The sequence below is a fragment of the Peromyscus maniculatus genome, chromosome 14 (genome assembly GCF_049852395.1).
Source record: "Peromyscus maniculatus bairdii isolate BWxNUB_F1_BW_parent chromosome 14, HU_Pman_BW_mat_3.1, whole genome shotgun sequence".
Lineage (NCBI taxonomy): Eukaryota > Metazoa > Chordata > Mammalia > Rodentia > Cricetidae > Peromyscus > Peromyscus maniculatus.
The window spans coordinates 15,481,688-15,496,521 of NC_134865.1; the positions used below are offsets into that span (position 1 = coordinate 15,481,688).

The 14,834-nt window shown below is 43.2% G+C and overlaps 1 pseudogene; it reads left to right on the forward strand.

Annotated features, from left to right (window-relative positions):
• The first annotated feature begins 10,558 nt into the window (after positions 1-10,558).
• Positions 10,559-14,175, forward strand: LOC102904729 (L-lactate dehydrogenase A chain pseudogene; annotated as a pseudogene).
• The last annotated feature ends 659 nt before the right edge of the window (positions 14,176-14,834 follow it).

The following is a 14,834-nucleotide window of genomic DNA, read 5'->3' on the forward strand; positions in this document are numbered from 1 at the left end:
TTCCTGCCATGGGCTGCTTCGACCCCATCTGCTGGTTTCACATCTCCTGATGGGCTAGAACTTTTTTTTTTTTTAATTTTGATTTTTCGAGAGAGGGTTTCTCTGTGTAGCTTTGGGCCTTTCCTGGATCTCGCTCTGTAGACCAGGCTGGCCTCGAACTCACAAAGATCCACCTGGCTCTGCCTCCCAAGTGCTGGGAAAAAAAGGTGTGCGCTGCTGCTGCTGCCGCCGCCGCCACCACCACCACCTGGCTAGAACTTGTTTTTTAATGTGTAAAATACGGCAACATGGATAGAATGCCCTGTCTGAGGTCAGAATAACGAAGACTTGACCATCCATGGACTCGCATTCTCTTAGGCTCTCTCTCACTTGCTCAGTCTGATGAGGGAAACTGCCATGAAGTGTGGGACCCACTGGGTAGGTTCATAAGGCAAAACCAAGGTCAATAGTGAGCCCAGTGAGCAGTGCACACCTGTAATCCCAGCACTCACGAGGCAGGGGCAAGAGGGTCAGAAGTTCAAGGCCAGCCTCAGCTACATGGTAATTTGAGATAACCTGGGCTATATGTGATTCTGTTTCAAAAAAAAAAAAAAAACAGTAGAGACATAAGGCCATCACTACCACATTCTGGAAGAAAATAATCCTCTCCAGTACACACTTTGGAAACCACCCCCAAGGTGACTTTGGAGCAGCCAAACCCTTGCATGCAGCCTGTGTGGAAACTCAAAGCCAAACGCTATGCCCAGCCACTCAGAGACCATGGAAGAAGACCACAATGGTTTATCGCCCTCTTACACTTCTGAGATGTTAGCATTGCAGGCATGGGACATCATGCTTAGCTTTACTTAAAAACTTATATTTATTTTTATGTCTGTATATCTGTATTCTACATGTGTGTCAGTACCTGCGGAGGCCAGGAACAGTGTTAGAGCCCCTGGAGCTGGGTTACAGGTGGTTTTGAACTACAGGATATGGATGCTAGGAATTGAACTCCAGTCCTCTGGAAAAGAGCAGTGAGTGCCCTTACAACCATCTACCAGCTCCATGTTGTTTTTTGTTTGTTTGTTTGTTTTGTTTTTTGAGACAGAGTTTCTCTGTGTAGCTTTGCACCTTTCCTGGAACTTGCTTTGGAGACCAGGCTGGCCTCGAACTCACAAAGATCCACCTGCCTCTGCCTCCCAAGTGCTGGGATTAAAGGTGTGCGCCACCACCACCGCCCGGCTCAGCTCCATGTTTTATCTAATTTTTTGGAGTCATTTGTTACACATAAATCAGTAACTAATCCATCCAGTTATGATCATACATGCATTAATCCCCTAACTCAGGAGGTAGAGGCAGGAGGATTCAGAAGTTCAAGACCAGCCTCAGCTACATAATGAGTTCAAGGCTATTCTGGGCTACAAGGAAACCTGTCTCAAAAAATAAGATGGGTGAGATGGGTCAGCAGGTTAAAGTAGTTGCCGAGCAAGCCCGGTGACCTGAATTCAATCCCTGAGTCCCACAGTGGGAGGGGAGCACACTCCTGAAAGTTCCCGCTGACCTCTACATGCAAACCACAGTTTCAGTGCACTGGAAGTCACACACACACACACACACACACACACACACACACACACACCATCACCACCATCATCATTTTTAATTAAAAGAAGTAAAACTAAAAAGAATAGATTGCTAATGCAATTTCTGTTGGATACTGCATTAACTTATGTCTAAATTTTACTCGTTTATGAAAACTGTTTGCCTGGCCTGTATTAAGTCATGAGTTTGATCCTCAGCACCCATCATACACACATACCCAACCAAAGAGAACAAATAGCTATGTGTAGTTGGAAATTTCCTGTGTCCTGCCCGGTCCCTCAGCCACTCAGAGCCAAATAAACACACAGAGCTTATATTATTTTCAAACTATGGCCATGGCAGGCTTCTTGCTAGCTAACTCTTATATCTTAAATTAACCCATTTCTATAAATCTATACCTTGCCACGTGACTTGTGGCTTTCCAGTACTTTACATCTTGCTTCTCCTGGTGGCAGCTAGCAGTGTCTCCTGACTCAGCCTTCCTCTTCCCACAGTTCTCCTTGTCTGCTTATCCCACCTACACTATACTTCCTGCCTGGCTACTGGCCAATCAGCATTTTATTTATCAACCAATCAGAGCAACACAAATTCACAGCATATAGAACGATATTCCACAGCACTTCCCCTTTTCCATCTAATCAAAAAGGAAGGTTTTAACTTTAACATAGTAAATTTACATATAATAGAACAGTTATCAAGTAAGAATTACAGTTACAATATCTAGTCTATTTGTATTTGGCAAAAATAAAGAAAATATTCTATCTTATATTTGAGTCTAAAGTTTCATATCTAATTTATCTTTTATCATAACCAAGGAAAATTATAACTATTTAGTCTTCAGCTACATCAAAGACCCCAGAAGGATATAACATTACCTAAGTAAACAGGAAATGCATTGTAAGCAACTTCTAAAATTCTGGAAATGACAGAGACAGCTGCCTGCCTGGACCATCATCCAAAGTTACTCTGCAATGTTGGAGCATCCATCTTCAGCCTATAGGTCTAGAGTTTTTTTAGTTGCTTCTCTGTGTGTCCTGTAGAATATCTGACAGTCTCCTCTGCAAAGCAGAAGCCTGAAGGACCATCTCGTCTTGCAGAGTTCAGTGGTCACCTTCTTATGAGCCCTGCATGTCCAGTTTATACAATATTTTGCCAAGCAGTCCAGGCAAGAACAGTTTCTTGCCCAAATGGCTAGCTTTTGCCATAAGAAAAGCAAACTCCATATGGAGTACCTTTGATGCCCATCATCTTCTTTGAAGTAAATTGGTGCTGCCAGGAGCAGACATGTCTCACTGTCCAGAAAGTCTTAAGTTTTTAAAACATTTTAGATGCCATATTCTGTAGGTCTTTGAAGTGTTTGAAGATTACCTACCTAATTTAAATATATCCATGTATACCTAGAAAACTTAACTAACATGACTATAAGTGTGATTATCATAAATGACTAATTATTGATCTGTATTTCTTAATTATAGACTACAATTTCAAATGAGTTGCACAAACAAAATACTTTAAACAAGAGTAGAAATATACATACAGTATAACAAAATTAATGTTAAATTTGTATCAATAAACAAAAATCCATAGCAATGTAAAACATTTTTAAACAAGTTGTTGCTCTTTAAAAGTAGGTTCAATAATCTACCCTTTCATTTTATCATATCTATACTATCCCCTTTTCTTCTTTAGACAAAGATTGCATTTATAATCAACCCCCTTTAAATAAAAATAAACATAAACAATATTTTGGGAATTTGGGCATAGCTTCTCATACTACTTCCTGCTGGTTTAGGGCACTGGCTATCTTATGAGGATCCTGAGAAAATTAAGAATTATGGTCAAATCCTGACTGAAATAGTCTGTGAGGCTGCATTGTCTGAGCCAGTTGCCTTGAAGTCATTCTGAATGTTGGATCATCTGGGCCATGGTGTCATCAGAGACCTTTGGGCCAAATGTAGTTGGAAGTTTTCCTGTGTCCCAGCTGGCTTGCAGTCAGGACAAATCTCTCCCACTCATGTCCCCCAAGTAAGCACAAAGACTTATATTAATTAAAACTATTCGGCCATTAGCTCAGGCTTATTATTGACTAGCTCTTACACTTAAATTAACCCATCATTCTTATCTATGTTTAGCCACGTGGTTTGGTGCCTTTTCTCAGTTCTGCCTTGTCATCTTGCTTCCTCTGTGTCTGGCTGGCGACTCCTGACTCAGCCTTCCTCTTCCCAGAATTCTCCTCTTCTGCTTGTCCCGCCTATACTTCCTGTCTGGCTACTGGCCAATCAGCCTTTTATTTATCAACCCATCAGAGCAACACACATTCACAGCATACAGAATGACATCCCATAGTAGCTATGTATGATAAAAAGCTAATTCCTCACCCAATCAAGGTACTTATTGTCCAAAAAAAGGCTTCTATGCTAGCAAATGACTATATCATACTTTTGATTCTAAGTTTGTAAGTAAGGAATGTGGTCATGTTTTTTCACTTAGAAACAAGGTGAGGTTTTTTTTGTTTTGTTTTGTTGTTGTTGTTTTGTTTTGTTTTTGTTTTTTTGAGACAGGGTTTCTTCGTGTAACAGCTCTGGCTGTCCTAGAACCTTTGTAGACCAGGCTGGCCTCAAACTTAGAGCTCCACCTTGCCAAGATGTTTGTCTGTTTTTATAAGTTGCAAGTCCCTAATTATTTCTCCATTACCTTGGAATAGAATATAGTCCTAATTTGTGAGTAACTCTGACCAATTCTGGAAACAAGGACCCTTTAGTACAAATGGTCAGAGCCTTGAGATTTGATTGCACATGTCTATTGAATACCTCAGCCACCATGGTATGAGAGCTGGAATACAATCACCCTGGTAATTCTCATTATTGACTTAAAAACATATTCTTTGAGCCAGGTGATGATGGTGCACACCTTTAATGCCAGCACTCAGGAGGCAGAGGCAGGAGGTCTCTGAGTTTGAAGTCAGTCTGATCTACAATGTGAGTTCCAGCATAGCCAGAATGTTACACAGAGAAACCCTGTCTTGAAAAACAAAAACAAACAAACAAAAAAAAAAAAAACCTGTATTGAGGGTAGTTACTTTTTGTTTGGTTTTATTTGCAAGTTTTTAAGTAATAAAGTTTATAAAAAGTTTTATAATGTAAATAAATAAATGAAACAAGCAGACCTGCCTGGTAGCTCAGGCTGTAATTTCAGTACTTGAAAGACTGAGGCAGGAGGATCACTGGAATTTGAGGCCAGCCTGGGCTACATAGTGAGTTCTGGGACAGCCCGAACTATGTAGAGTGAGATTCTAAGAAAAATAGACTTAACCAACTAAATAACCAATCAACTGAAATAAGCTTTCTTCCCTTGTTCTAAATTTCAAAATTTGATGAAACATTGAAGCTCTGGGGGCTGGAGAGATGGGTCCGTGGTTAAGAACTCCCTGCCCATGCAGAACACCCAAGTTTGTCCTAGTACAGTGGCAAGGGCCTGTAAGTCCAGCGGTAACTAACACCCTGAAACTCCAGCTCCAGGAGAGCCAGTGCTTCTGGCATTTTGAGGCACCCACACGCCACTCCCTGCCCTCAACAAACATACACATATGCATAACTGAAAATAATTTTTTAAAGTTCAAGCTTTGAAAAGCTGTAGATAATAATAATAATAATAATGAGCTTTTCTTTCATTTAAAAATGTTATTTATTTGTTTCCTTTATGTGTTATCCGTGTTTTCCCAGCATGCACATCTGTGAACCACAGGCATGGCTGGTGCCTGCAGATGCCATGAGGTTGCGTCAGGTCCCCTGGAACAGATGACTGTGAACCACCATGTGAATGCTGAGTGAGCCTTGAACCTGGGTCCTCTGGAAGAGCAGCAAGGGCTCTAACCATTGAGCTATCTCTTCAGTTCTAGGGGCTTTTTCTTACCTTCCATTAAACCTATTTATACACGTCAGCCAATTCTGCTAAAATTGTGCGTTACCTTTCTCCTACTAACAGTTACTTCAATTCTGAAGCGTTAATCGATCCTTTGGTTTGGAGCGATAAAGGATAAAGAAACAAAATTAAAGAGAGGCCCACAAATGAGCTGACGGCTCAGCAGATAACAGCGTTTGGCGCCCAGCCTGACAACTCAGCTCCACCGTCCTCAGAACCCACAGGGTTGAAGGGAGCACTCACTCCTGAAAGCCGTCCTCTGGCCTCACGTGTGACAGTCGTTGGTGGACACAAACACACAAAAGTACAGCACAAAGGACTGGAAGATGGTTCAGCAGTTAAGAGCGCTGGCTGATCTTCCAGAGGCTGGATATCAAAAACTCGCAGCTCACAACTGTTTGTAAGTCCAGTTCCAGGGGTTCCAACACTCTCTTCTGGCCTCTAAGAACATCAGGCATGCACGTACTGCACACACATACATGCAGGCAAAATATCATCCATAAACATAAAAAATAATAAAATAAATGTAATACAACTGATCTTTACTAATTTTTTTTTTCATATAGAGTCTCTCTACATAGTCCTGACCTATAATTCAATATATAGTAGACCAGGCTGGGCTCAAACTCAGAGATCCTCCTGCCTCTGCCTCCCAAGTGCAGGGACTAAAGGCGTGTGCCACTATGACTGGCTAAAATTTAAAAAGGAAACATCATGCCGGGCTGTGGTGGCACACACCTTTAATTCCAACACTCAGGAGGCAGAGGCAGGTGGATCTCTGTGAGTGTTTGAGGCCAGTCTGAACTACAGAGCGAGATCCAGGAAAGGCACAAAGCTACACAGAGAAACCCTGTCCCAAAAAATTAAAAAAAAAAAAAAAAAAAAAAAAAAAGGAAACAACAAAAAAAACAAATTGTAATAATGTTTTTGTTTGTTGTTTGTTTTTTTGTTTTTTCAAGACAGGATTTCTCTGTGTAACAGCCCTGGTCCTCCTGGAACTCACCCTGTAGCCCAGGCTGGCCTGGAACTCACAGAGATCTGCCTGGCTCTGCCTCCTGAGTGCTGGGATCAAAGGCATGCGCCACCACCACCTGGCTGTAATAAAAATTCTTAAGAGAAAAGCCCACACAATGGGAAAACAAGCCTGCTCCTTCATCCTTGTTCATCCTCTGTAGGCTTACGCATCTGCCCACAGAAATTGATTCCTCAAACGCTTAGTCAGACACCAAAGGCTACCTTTGACTCTGCATCACAAATCTCCCTTCTTACTCAGCGCTGAACTCTAGTAATTACTTTTATTGTCCAATTACATCATCCAGTAAGCTAGTAATGCACTTCAAAGTTGGGACGTAGAATAATTTGAAACTCTGAATGAATCTGACTTATTTTAGAATGGGGGGAAGCTTCTAGAACTTTATTGTGTCTTATAAACCCAACGCTCTTTGTTTTCTTTTTTAAAACTTTTTGTTTGTTTGTTTTTGATTTTTCAAGACAGGGTTTCACTGTGTAGTTTTGGTGCCTGTCCTGGAACTTGCTATGTAAAGTAGACTGGCCTCGAACTCACAGAGATCCACCTGCCTCTGCCTCCCTAGTGCTGGGATTAAAGGCTTCCGCCACCGCCACCGCCACCGCCACCGCCGCTGCCACCGCCACCACCACCCGGCCCTTTTAAAAACTTTTTAAAGAGTGAAGTATATGCAGAGTATGTGTATGTGTGTGCACATTTTATGTGTTTGGGCATTTGGAGGAGCAGATGTGTGTGCAGGTACATAAGCATGTAGCTATTAGAGGTTGACTTGAGATAGATTTTTTGTTTTCTCTCTACCTTATATAGATAGGCAGGGTCACTCACCGGAACCTGGAACTCTAGCGAGTCAGCTTGCCCTGGGAATCTCATCTCTTCTGAATGCTGGGGTCACTACCAGGCTGCCATGACTGCCTGTCATTTACATGTAGCAGGGATGCAAACCCTGGCCTTCACACTTGCATGTTTGACTCAGTCAACGTGTATTTACATACTCTGATTTTACTATTTGAGTCAGACCGTTGAGGATATCAGTACAATTATAAACAAACAAACAAACAAACAAAAACAAGCTAAAATCTGTGTCTGTAATAACAAAAACAGAAACAACACACAGACCCCTCAGAGCTCTGAAGCCCAATTCTACTTGGCAGGAGGGTGGAAATAGAGACGTTAGAGAGGGAAGTAAATCACCAAGTATAATTTGGTTCAATGCTACATGGCCTATTAAATGTAACTATATATCTTCGGGTACAGGTATGTAATAAAGTGGAACAGACCACTCGGAGTCCCTTTTCTGGGTATACATTAACAGGTTCAACCACACAACTAATGATATCCATCTAGCATATAATTAACATAGAACTCTAGTAAGTAATAGCTTTTTCTCAATGATAGCTTACACTGCACTAAAAATACACACTGCTATGCATTAAAAGAGGCTACAGGCGTGATACAGTCATACATTATGTACATTTTTGTTTTGTGGTGCCAGGAATCCTCCAGGCCTAATGTATATCAGGTAAGCATTCTACCCCTCAGAGTCCCCACACCAACCAACCAACCAACCAACCAACCAACCAACCAACCAACCAACCTCTCCCCCCCCTCTCCCTCCCTCCCTCCCTCTCTCTCTCCCTCCCCCCTCTCTCTCTTCCTTCTCTTTCTCTCTCTCCCTTCTCTCTCTCTCTCTCTCCCTCTTTCCCTCCCTCCCTCTCTCTCCCCCTCCCTCCCCCCCCTCTTCTTCTTCTTCTTCTTCTTCTTCTTCTTCTTCTTCTTCTTCTTCTTCTTCTTCTCTCTCTCTCTCTCTCTCTCTCTCTCTCTCTCTCTCTCTCTCTCTCAAGACAAGATCTCTCTACACAGCCCTGGCTGTCCAGGAACTTACCACATAAACCACATTGGCCATGAACTCACAGATATCCACCTGCCTCCAAAGTGCTGGGATTAAAGATAGGTGCCACCCACGCCCAGCCTTCCTTCCTTTTAAAATAAAGTTAATATCGTTAATGGCTGAGTGCGGTGGTGCACACCTTTAACCCAGTCACTCAGGAGGCAGAGGCAAGTGGGTCTCTATGAGTTCAAGGCCAGCCTGGTCTACATAGGGAGTTCCAGGTATTTTTTTTTTCTCCCTAGCTTAAAAGTTTTGATATTCCAAGCATGTTACTGAGTATTTATTCTCCAGGCAAATGCAATACCAAAAAAATCAAGACTAAGAATAAGGGTGGATTCCCCTGAGGTACTAATAAAGCTAGGATACTTTATAGATAGAAAATGAAAATTTTAAAATGCGCCTTTGTGGAAAGAATTACTAAAAGGATGAAGACAAAATAAAACAAACAAAGCCCCACAAAAGCTGCCCTGCCTGCTCAGGAGAACCCACGAGTAGGAAGAATTACATACATTCACAGTGTGGGGTTGGCTGTGCTGCCATCCCCAACCACCAAAGAAAAAGGAAGACACAATCCAATGGCAGACAGATGTCATCTACACTGAGACACCTGTACCTGGGACTTTGGCGGCCAGCGGGCTAGCAGTGACAGGAGCAAGTCTGAAGTCAGGAACAAAAGACCGAAAGCTACCAATTCCACCTCCTTCTGTTCTGTGCTGTGCCTTCCAGCAAGTCACATGGTCACTGAACTTTCTTTCATTTAAACATCTGGGTATTTCTTTCCCACATTACGAGTGTCTTCCCCAAATACAGTTAACACAATACCACACTTGGGTGCCTTTGGTTATGAATAATCTCAAATTGGCAGTTTTAATTAATTCTACGACTAGAATGAGAAAGGTAGACTCATGTGTTCCAATCCTCTAGCTCTCCATTACGTCTGAACAGGAAGTTTCCAGTCCTCTGGCTCTTCAATACAACCAAACAGGAAGTTTCCGAGCCCACCCCACTTCTCAGGAAGTTTAGATCAACCCAAGTGTGTGCACCCTGTCCCGTATAGCCTTAAATTCTTCTTTCCATTCTAGATACAATTTGGATTAAAATATTTGAGCAATTGTTCCTGAAGTTGTTATGTATATCTAAGTAACAAATAGACTCCTTCTATGACAAATAATAATAACAATAATAATTTTTTTGTTATTTTTTTTATTTTTATTTTATTTTACAATACAATCCAGTTCTACGTATCAGCCACGGATTCCCTTGTTCTCCCCCCTCCCGCACCCTCCTCTTCCCCCCAGTCCACCCCCCATTCCCACCTCCTCCAGGGCAAAGACTCCCCCCATAGGACTGAGATCAACCTGGTAGACTCAGTCCAGGCAGGTCCAGTCCCCTCCTCCCAGGCTGAGCCAAGTGTCCCTGCATAAGCCCCAGATTTCAAACAGCTAACTCATGCAATGAACACAGGACCCAGTACCACTGCCTGGATGACTCCCAAACAGATCAAGCCAATCAACTGTCGCACCCACTCAGAGGGCCTGATCCAGTTGGGGGCCCCTCAGCCATTGGCTCATAGTTCATGTGTTTCCATTCGTTTGGCAATTTGTCCATGTGCTTTTTCCAACCTTGGTTTCAACAATTCTTGCTCATATAAACCTTCCTCTTTCTCGCTAATTAGACTCCTGAAGCTCCCCCCCCCCTCCCCCGGGGCCTAGCTGTGGATCTCTGCATCCAGATCCCTCAGTCGTTGGATAGGGTTTCTAGCATGACAATTAGGGTTATTATTATTGTCCTTCTATGACAAATAATAATAACAATATTTTTTTAAAAAAGTTAAGGATTTTCTTTTTTTGACCATAAGTGCTTGTAATATAATTTATTTGTTTTTTGTTTGTTTGTTTCAAGACAGAGTTTCTCTGTGTAGCTATGGCTGTCCTGGAACTCACTCTGTAGACCAGGCTGGCCGTGAACTCACAGAGATCTGCCTGCCTTTGCCTCTCAAGTGCTGGGATTAAAGGCATGCGCCACCACCGCCCGGCTTGTTAACTGTGTTCTGATTCACTAATTGTGTAGCCAGTACAACCTGAGACAAGTGAACATACTCCTGTCTGGTGCATCCTGACGCCTCCCTGGAGAGATGCCTCATGGCGCAGAAGCGGGGAGGTGAGTGGCGCAGGGGAGGGTGGCAGCTGGTTGTGTGACTCTGACTAAGTCACTTACCCTGCAGTTCCCTGTCTTGAAAATAGGGGCTAAATGAGTTTTGTCACACCTGTGTTTTTCCTATGGGGTGGTGGTGCCAGTCTTTATCACAGATGTTATAAAGTCACACTGCTTAAGCTACAAAGCAAGCACAGGGCTGAGGGGAATGGAACGGTTCGGTGGTTACAGGCAAAACACCCAGACACATAAATAAAACGAAACAGTTTCAAAACATCAGATACCGAATCCAGTGGCTGGAGAGATGGCTCCGTGGTTAAGAACATACTGCTTATGAAAATCATGTGTGCCTTTCCCAATTGACTTTTCCCTAAGAAGGGCTAACAGTGTAGACTGATCAGTCTCTGAACATACACATTCCAGGTATTTGGAGAACAGCCTCAGGAAAGGCTTTCTCTGGAATCAGAAATGGCCACTTTCAAGGACTAGCAGTAATAACAGTCCACATGCAAGTCTCCTGATTTAAGGTAAATTCCACAATTTACTGCTTAGGTCAGGTGGACATTAAGTAATAGCTTTACACAATTTAGCTCGGACCCTCCTTTCTTACATCCTTACTAATTTTATAGACCTCTAACTCCTTACCTAACCACTTCTAGGAATATTTAGATAACCTTCTCCGCTGACAGCTATGCTCAGCCAGAACTCCAGTTCAAGCCTCCCTATAATTATCATTAGCAGCATCCGGCCAGGTCCATCCCCAGATGGAGGAAAGTACCTTATCAGAGATACCTCCGTACTTTCTAAGAACAGACTTAAGCATCCAGGCTACCTGTTTGAGAAGGCCTGGCGGATGTGCCAATTAAGCTTTACTTCCTGCTTTCCCAAACCTTACCTCTAGTTAGTTCCAGATCTCCCTTTAACTATCACCAGAGGCATCTAGCTGTACACAGGTTGCCTAGCGATTGAGCACACTTTCCCCCACCCTGCAGAAAAATGGCAGTTAGCTTGGACAGATAGGAGCTACAGGAAAAAAGAAGACAGTTTTATTTTCTCCCATTGACCTAGCAACTTATAGATTCTTAACATTTTCTACCAATCACGTTTAAGACTATATTCGAGCACATAAGAGCCCTCTTCTTAGATATTACCTGAATTTAGCCTTTAGGTAATTCATTTCCCCATTGGTCACTTCCCTTTGGGGTTGCAAATGATAATTAACAGTTACTGCCTCCCTATGTGATTCTTATCACCCCTCCGTTTGACCCTGGAAGCCTGGCTTTGCACTGCTAATGGAATACTGCTTGTAAGTGTATATATACCAGGACTTCCAGGGCACATGGAGGACGGAGAAGAAAAAAGAGAATGGAAGAACTAGACAGGTAAGAACTTGAGAGGAACAAACTGAGATGGAGAAGAACTAGATTGAAGGGCTAGAAGAGAGTACTAGAGGAACGAGATGGAAGATGAGGAAGAGCCAGATGGGGAAGCCCTAGCTAGGTAAGAACAAGGTGAAAAGGACCTACATGAGGCAAAATTAAGACAAGAGAATTAAGATAGAACTTAAGAGGGAGCAGTAGATAAACAGAGAGAAATCAGGCAAGAAAGGAGCTAGGCAGGAGAACAGAACTGAAGCTGTGTATATAGGATGTTATGCCAGAGGAATTAAAGCAACTGGACTATAGAGCTCGGTGTACTGAGATTCTATTTCCTGAAAATAGTCCTCACCATTCGTAGTTCTCTCTCCTGAGCCCCTGGGATGTCTAATATTAAGGCTGGTCCCTCTAATATTATACAAGAGCCATGGTCTGTGCCATCCAGAATCTTAATGAAGGACTTGGCAGGTGAAGTTGCTCTCCTCGATGTGGTATCAGACAAACTCAAGGGAGACATGTTGGATCCCCAGCGTGGCAGCCCTTTCCTTGAGACACCAAAAAACTGTCTCTGGCAAAGACTATAGGATGACTGCAAACTCCAAGCTGGCCCTTACCACAACTGGGCATATCAAAAAGAAGAAAAGAGCCGCCTAAATTTGGTCTAGCATTACATGAACATCTTTTTTCCCTCCAGTTACAGAACAGGAAAGGAATTCCTTTATTGGTGCCTGGAAAGAACTAAAATATCCAAAGTCCAAAAGATATTCTTGATGGACTCACAGTAGAGTAGGTCCCATCTAGTAGATGTTTCTCTGTGACCTCTATGGATGGTCTCCAGAGTGTTGAACCCACAATCAGCTTTCTCACTCTTCATTAGTCAAAAGTCAGCATGAAACCTTTCCCATGTGGCTCCGGAGAGGGAGAGAAGAGGCATTTAGCATCATTTAATTTGGGGCTTAAAACAATCATGGGCCTGTCTTCCTTGGATGTGGGCAGGTGCTCAGGGAGCCAAGTCCTGTCATCTCACATCTGGGCAAAGTCCTTTTACCAAGAAGAAAATATCAGCGACATTGGTCGTCTAAATAACACCTCGTATAGACTTGCATCTAATGTCCATGGAGTGCGAGCCTTTGGGGAGTTACCGATTCTCTCGGTCTTTTCTTAAACGTTACTTCTGGACGAAGACAGTTAAAATTAACCTTTCTTTCTGTGCAGTCAAGGCCAGTGGGGCAACTAGTCCTCAGGGGTCACTTGGGCTTGAGAGGAACCTCAGACTCTTCTAGCCTTTCTTTTACCGGTCGTCCATCGACGTGAGGATGAGTCAAAGGCTTTGCTGTATGCACTGTGGCTTCCTTTGAAGCCTCGAGGAAATCTTCCCCACATTGAGCCTCCTTTTGTAGACTGGACAGTGTTTCAAATTCACTGAGTGGGGTCTCCATGAACACAACAACAAATGTTCAATGGCCTTAGTCCCTGGGACCTCATTGACTTTGTAGGGTAAGGGGAGAAATAGTCGCCCTTTTAGTCCCTCTAACCACATTAGAATTGCCTCCAAGAATGATTATAAACGCCCAGGAGATCAATTTTACACCAGTTTGGTATTGTAACTACTGTATAATATTTCTTTTTTATTTTTTTCCATTTCATTTATTTATTTTTTCTATTATAAGCTTGATATAGTACAAATTCTTATCCTAATAGTGAAATGTTTCACTGAGGCTTGCCCAGTGATTGAGTAAACCAAAACTTATTAGAAGCCACAGTCATCATAGGTACATGAACATCTTTAAGTCTATTATTCCTAAGGTTATGAAGTTCAGTCCAAATTGCAAGTTGCTGGCTGTTTCTTAACGAGTATCTATCTACCTATCTTGACTTCTGTGGCTTTCCCCAAAACTGCGTTATTGGAAGTGGTTTGGATGTGGATTTAGCCTGATTCCTTATCTGACTGAGGAAATGCTGGGCATTCATCCTTTAAGCTGTGAGGGATGAGTCCTTGTGGGGCTTGGAGACGCCAGGGTGTCCGTGTGGAAAGAATGTGCTGGTGCCTCCCAAGGAATTTGCACCCAGAACTGGGCACTGATGCAGGAAAGAAACAGTGGAAAGAGGCTGACAAGCAGGTGGTTGCCAGTGACAGCAAGGTGATCCAGCTGAAAGGCTGCCCACCCTGGACCACTGGAGTTTCTGGGGCAGATTTGGCGGGAAGTAAAATGAAGGATCTTAGGTAGGTATGTCCAGTCTCTGCTATGATTAATAGCGGTCTTCCTTAGTGCTCTGTGCTTCTTGGAAAAAAAAAAAAAAAAAAAACCAGACCCTTGTGTTGAGAAGATGACTGACTCCTGATGGAGAGACTTGAGGAAGGGTGCAGACAGACAGACTTCAGGAGGACCCAGAAACAGCCGCCACTCCAAGTCTTCTAATGTCACACGATGCCCCTGCCTAGGCTGCCGTAGAATTTCTGTTGGAGGTCAGGCATGTCCTTTTGTGGTCTGATCTGTGATAGGTGCAGTTGTATGGTGACGTCGGGGGATGGACCTCAGTTTCCCACACTTAGAAACCCTTACAGCTGGACATGGCTACTGAGTGGCGCTCGGGCGGTGCTACACAGGTCCGTGTCAGGAGTCCCCACTCCTGAGACGCCAACTCTGCACTGGCCCTAGCCGCCCTTCAAACCCGATGCGTCTCGTAGCGCTACATCACTTCTCCAAGCGTGCCTGCTCCAGTTTCCCCCGTCAGTCACTTCCTGGGCTCAAGAGTATACATACATCACTGCACGCTGTGTGCAGGACTGCTCTCGAGTGTGTGTGTGTGTGTGTGTATCAGTACTGTACACGGTTATAGAATGTAAAGAGAGAAATCTGTGTGTGAACAATGCAACCAGCTACCC